Raw genomic sequence first — 6,602 nt, 5'->3', positions numbered from 1 at the left:
GGGATAACACACTGTCTAAACCCTCCTCAGCTGAGTCTCTGTTCTTTATTGTTGCTGCCCACTCTGAAACAGTTCAGCTGCTTGAATTCACTTTATTTTCACCAAAACAAGATGCCATTGGTCCCCCCCACAATACCAAGTACTCACTGAATCACTCCATTGTACCTCAGCCCCACCACTTCATGTTAGGACTCTGTCCACAACCAGACCCTGAAATCCCCTCCAAATCATCTTATATCCTAAAGCCTCTGCCAACCCTGCTTACTATGTTAGCCAGCCTTCTCCCTTCATTGTCTACTTACATTAAAATGCTAATATTAGGACTGGAGAGACATCTCACAGTAAAGAGGGTCTGTTGTGGAATATTATTTATGATATGTTACATTTGTTTATGTTGTGTAGCATTTGCTTAACGATGGAAAGCTGTGTTACTTTTGTTTACACAACATCTGTTTAGCTCTTTGAAGCTGTGATTTTTGCCTGTTTAAAACACTTGATGGTCTAATAAAGGGCTGAACGGCCAATAAAAAGGCAGGAGAAAGGGTAGTTGGGGCTGGCAGGAAGAGAGAATAAATAGGAGGAGAAATCTGAAGGGAGGAGAAGGAGCAAGTAAAGGAGGCGAGGAGGACATGAGGGGCCAGTCGCCTGGCCGGCCATGAAGTAAGAGTAAAAAGATGAAGTAAGGGAAGGAAAAATCCCACAGTTAATTGAAGAACAGCTAGCAGAAACAAGCCAAGGTAAGGCTGGGCATTTATAATTGAGAAGAAGCCTCATGTGTGATTTGTTTGGAAGCTGGGTGGCAGCCCTCACAGAAGGGGAAAAGAGCGAAGGATAAAAGAACCGAAAAGAACAAGAAGGGTCGGCTGCTCTAGGAGAGAACCAGAGGATGACCCCAGCAGCGATCCTTACCTCCAGCTCCAGAGAACTGGAGAAGGCTTCTGCACTAACATGCATGGATCCATACAATCACAATCATATACACGTAATTTAAAATAATTATGAAATCAGAAAAGTAGATAGATAAAATACAAGATATTCGGGTTCACTATAGCAAAAACTACTAGAATACTAAATTGTTACTGATTTCACATTTATGCATAGCTACAATATATTGTCTATGATTCTATGAATTTTGAATACATCAGTGACTCAAAGATCCCTGGTATCATGAAGTTTGTATTTATGTAGAAAATGTGTTAAGAAAAACATTTTAAAAACTTCAATTCAGCAGAAATCTCAGAGATGGTAAAAAGTTTCCCCCCAGTCGTGCAGGGGAACAGCTGCAGGCAGACAGCAGTCTTAACCATCTTACTCCCGGATGAACAAATGAACAAAGGGGGAAGACCCAGAAAGCCTACAGCAAGCGAGGGAGCTCTAGTGGTACCGTGGAGGGGTATGGGTGCAATTTCTACTTGGTTTCTCGGGCCCAAATGGACTTTCTAATACTTTCACAGAGAGGGTGGGGTTTGAGCAAAGCTGAAGAAGACTTAGTTAACCAGAGAGAGATGTCACATGAAAAGAAAGAGGGAGGGCGAAGGTCCAGAGGCAGGAGAGTGCCTGTGTCAGGGGAGAGGAACAGGGAAGGACACCAGTGCAGAACAGGGAGTGGGGGTGGGCGGGGGGGGGCGCAGTGAGAGAGCTCAGGGGTCACTTTGTGAGGATTGTTCTTTTCACAAGGAAATACAGTGTCATTGCTGGGGTGCGGAGGTGCCAGGACCTGGTGCCCTCTGGGGACTGCTATGACCGCTAGGATAACAAGCAAGAATGTCACAACTCTTTTGGGGTCAAAGGACCTTTGCACACTGGTCGCATATCAGATATCTTACATATTAAATTTTATGCTGATTCATACAAACAGCAAAATTACAGCTGTGAAGTAGGGATGAGATAATTTTAAGGTTGGGGGGGCGCCACAACATGAGGTATTGTATCAAAGCACCACAAATATTAAAAGGGCAGAGAACCAATGCTTTATTGTCTGTTTCAGGTATTCATTGTGGAAGAGATAACAGAAGGCCACATGATCAAGGAAGCTAGCACAGTCTGCTCTGCCTTCTGAACCCAGCAGGGACTGTTTTGGTTTCATTGATCACATTGCCTTTTGTTGAAAAGCAGAAGGCTAAACTAGGTATTTTGGGGAAAGCCAGTGCTGATGGGGAATGCTTTTTCTGGGTTTTTGTTGTTTTTGTTTTGTGTGTGTGTGTGTGTGTGTGTGTGTGTGTGTGAGAGAGAGAGAGAGAGAGAGAGAGAGAGAGAGAGAGAGACAGAGAGACAGAGAGAGAAAGAGAGAGAGAGAGAGAAAGAGAGAGAGAGAGAGAGAGAGAGAAAGTATGAGCTGAGACAAGGCCCCAGGGCCTCCTGGGGAGGGCCTTCCTTCAAAAGCTCAACAGAGAAGAGGTGCCCATACACAGACAGAATCAGCCCCAAGGAGCAGGAAGAGCAAAAAGGCAAGAAGAGCCTGAGAGTCAAGATCAGACAAATGCAAAGGCACTGGCAGTGATCCCAAGTCAGAGCTGCAGAGGTCAGAGCTCAGATTGGTCCAGGGACCTTACAGCTGCAGGGCCAATGACTTCCCATGTGGAGACATCAGGGGAGATGGTGTGAGGAAAAAGAAAGCAAGGCAACAGCTGGAAACCCAGAACTAAGTCTGTGAACTGATGCTGTCTACACAACTGATGTCTAAGCAGCTGGACGTGGGGGCTCAAGACCCCTAAGACTGTGACCTTGATTGAGTAGAAGAGCGTTCTGATGCTGGAGGGATAGGACGCTGAAGGTCAGAGCTAAAGTTATCTCAAGGTATCTTACATTTTGAATAGTCTTTGACAACAAGTTCAGCTTCAACAATGTACTTTTAGATAAAACTCAAAATGCAGGCTGGGTTGGCTTCAGCTAGTTTCACCCACTCTGAGGCTGGGAAGGCAATAATTGCAACATCTTATGACCAGAAATCTCTTTGCCTTGCTGTAGCCCCTGCCTCATGACCCACCAGTGGGATTGGTTGGTAGGCTGGTTGGCCTTTTCATTTATTTAGTTATTTTTGTAGGGTCTTACTGAATCTGGAGCTTGTTCTGTCTCAGGTTAGTCTCTTACTTCTAGAGACCCTCTTCCTCTGAATGGTAGGAATCCAGGCATGACCCAACACATCCAGTTCTCCCTCTGTGGTTTGTAAAAACATAAAACCATTTCCATTTCTGGTACTATTAAAGTCCACATTTGGTCTGGAAATACAGGCCTGTAACCTTAATTTCTAAAAGGCTGAGGCCGGGAGAACGTGAGCTTAAGGCTTATCTAGGCTCCCTGAGCAACTTGGTAAAAATCTGCCTCAAAATCAAAAGCGAGAAAGTGAGTTTGGAAGACTGGAGTTGGAGACCAGTAGCAGAGGGACCCTGGTGTCCATTGTTGGCACACAGAAAAGACTTGTAACAACAACAATAAAGAGCCAGGTCTGGTTGGTGGTGGCACACGCCTTTATTCCCTCAACTAGGAGACAGAGGCTTGCTGATTTCTGAGTTCCAGGCCAGCCAGAGCTATATATATGAGACCATGTCTCAAAAAATAAGTGAATAAATTAATATATAAATAAATGGTAAGTAAAAAGGAAGTTCATAAAATTTTTTCCATTGTGGGATGTCACTCAGGATGAATTGATATCCTAACACCAAAGTCACTCAAAATGGGATTATGATCAAATATTTTATTATCATCTTAAAGAAAAGTCTCTCTCTATATAATGTTTGTTTGTTTGTTTTCAAGACAGGGTTTCTCTGTAGCTTTGGGGCCTATCCTGGAACTAACTCTTGTAGACCAGGCTGGCCTTGAGCTCACAGAGATCTTCTACCTTTGCCTGCCTAGTGCTGGGATTAAAGGCATCTGCCACGAATGTCTGGCTTGAAAAGTCCATATTTGTATATAGCCACAGTTTGATCACACACACACACACACACACACTCACATTAATAGAAAGAGGCAAGATGGATAGCATGATAAATACCTTTGGGTTTTTGATATTTTTAATTCAAATTCTCAATCAAGAAGGAGAGCCTTTAAGTTATCCTTTAGCAAAGATGAACTTGAACTCCTCCTACTGCCTCTGTCTCCCAAGGGTTGGAATTGCCAGTACTAGGATTACAAGTGTTTGCCAACAGGCTGGAATTTGGTTTTTTTTTTCAATGATAAAATGAATAGTATAGAAGCTAAGGGAACAGTTCAGCTGGTAGACAGCACAGCACCTGGTGAAGGGAAGCTCAGAAGGTCAAGGTCATCCTCAGCAAGGCTTCCTTGTGAGGAAAGCCTGGAATACAATAAGCCGTGTCTCAAGTAAGCTGCACGAGATAGTTTATGCACATAATGGGGGGGTAGAGGAGGGGGGCTGGGGTGGAGCAGGGTGGGGGCAGTGGCGGACTGCCACGAGGATAATGCTTAGAGGACAGGACTTATTAGGCTGGTGGATTCCAAAATTTTAGTATAAAAATAGAATGAGTGTTCATTATGATGTATATCTTACATTTTCTGTTTGGTGGACTCGTGTCTTATTTTTAATAGTTCAGAGGTTAGATGGGGAGAGACTTGAGGGATGGGGCATTGGAGAGGGAAGGCACAACCACCCCACAGCTCCTGGGAGTGAGGGGAAGTAGCAGGTCAGACAGACAAACAGACAGTTGAGAGGGTAAAACTGCAGTCTAAGGGAGGATTGTGCCAATTCTCTTCAACATAATTGCATGCATTTATAAATATGTTATGAGGATTTTTTTCTAAATATCTCCCCAATATTTAAAGAATTTAATGACTGCCCAGTCATTGAAAAAAAATGCCAAATGCTACAAGCTGCTCACCAACTCACAATAGGAATCCCATTCCCTTCCCCAACACTTCAGCTAAAGCAAAACTTTCCTACTTCTGGCCAAGCTCCCAAATCTAACACGGGACCTCAACTCCCAGCAGCTCTTGGGAGGCTCTCTTTCCATCAAACTAATTATTTCTTACAAATATCTTTACTTTGCAAACCCCAAATGTCAAGGAGCAAGACTGCAAATGTATCTATGCCCTTACCTCACTGGCCCATTTCCATGTTATATACAATATTACACATTACTTAGACAAGGGGCTAAATATATAGGGCTTAATTGAAAAGGACCAGACAATTTTCTACAGGTTTCTTATTTCACATATTAACTTTGCTTAAAATCATTTTAATTACTTATCTATGAAAGTCCATTATTCCATTTCACCTTCCAAGAGTCCAAAGAACTCTGTTGGATGCTAGCTTGCCTTAATGTCTAGAGACTCACTTTCCATTGTCCTAATGTCCAGCATACAATCCCACATCACCTCATACGTAATTCTATATGGTACAGAAACTCCAAATCCCTATTGCTACTCTCCTGCATGAGTCTGCTGAAGACTGTACTTACCAGTTAGGTAGGAAAGTCACAGCTTCTGGTTACAGTATCTCCTTCTAGTCCTCTGCTGCTGATGGAGGCTTCCAGGTCTGCCCATGGATAAAGGCAAGTCTCTTTTGTAACTCCATCTTTATCTCCCGGCCACACCTTCAAGTGTTTTGTTTGAAAATTGAGTCTCTAAAGTTCTACAATCTTTTGCCAGATAGCATCTATTCAGTCTTTAGGGAGACCTCAAGAAAATAATTAAAATAGCACCCAGGAAGCAGAGGCAGGTTATCTTGTGAGTTGAGGCCAGCCTGATCTGCATTGTAAGACCTTTTCTCCAAGACAGCAAAACAACAACAAGAACCAAATTTCTGCTAGGCTGAAAATCTGAAATTTTTGCCTCAGCAAAGCTCTTCACCTGCGTTCATATTCCAGCCTGGAGATAGTGCTGACTCTCAGATGGTTCCTGGATAAAGGGAATTAAATACCTGGAACAACTTCCTCACTTGCAGAGGAATAAAGGGAAAGGCAGAAGAGACATAGAATATAGATAGAGCCCCATGAGCGTCCCGGTGCAGAGGCAGAAGTACAAGCTGACTCATTATACTCACTGGTTTGCCATTCAGCTACCATCGTCCTAACACATGTTCATTTACAGCCCATGTTAACAGTGGAAGAGGCTCAGCAAATGAAGGCAGATGAGACTCTCTGCTTGCAGAAGTGAGGGAGAGAGGATGCAACTTCCAAAGCTGAGCTTCTCCATGTTCTGATGCCCCTTTCCTGTGTACTAACTGTTCTATGTGGCTTGCACAGTTAGGTACTTGTGCAAGACAGGAAACTGGATGTGATAATTTTCTGTTCTGGCAAATAGGAGGTGCTACATTTTCTAAGCAAAATGTTTCCAGGAGGTATTGTAGTTTTAAGGGCTTCCTCTTCTGAAAACAAATAAATAATTAAATATACCTTACGTGGACTTCTTAAAGATGCCAAGGACAATGTCACAGATCTGTCTACTTAGGGCTAAAGCTTCTGATGCATCAGCATCCGAGTGGCTTTAAGTTGCTTCCCTACACCCATTTAGGGGAAGGTAGATGAGTCAGGGAATTTAATAACATTAGGTTTTACCATATGGACTTAGGATAATCATTGCAGTTTGGATTTGGAGTGTTGTTGCTTGCTTTTCTTTCTTGTTCCAAGGCAGGATCCCACTATGTAATG

The sequence above is a fragment of the Microtus pennsylvanicus genome, chromosome 11, assembly GCF_037038515.1.
Source record: "Microtus pennsylvanicus isolate mMicPen1 chromosome 11, mMicPen1.hap1, whole genome shotgun sequence".
Classification (NCBI taxonomy): Eukaryota; Metazoa; Chordata; class Mammalia; order Rodentia; family Cricetidae; genus Microtus; species Microtus pennsylvanicus.
The sequence above is the reverse complement of the archived record's forward strand: the minus strand, read 5'-3'. Positions refer to the sequence as shown.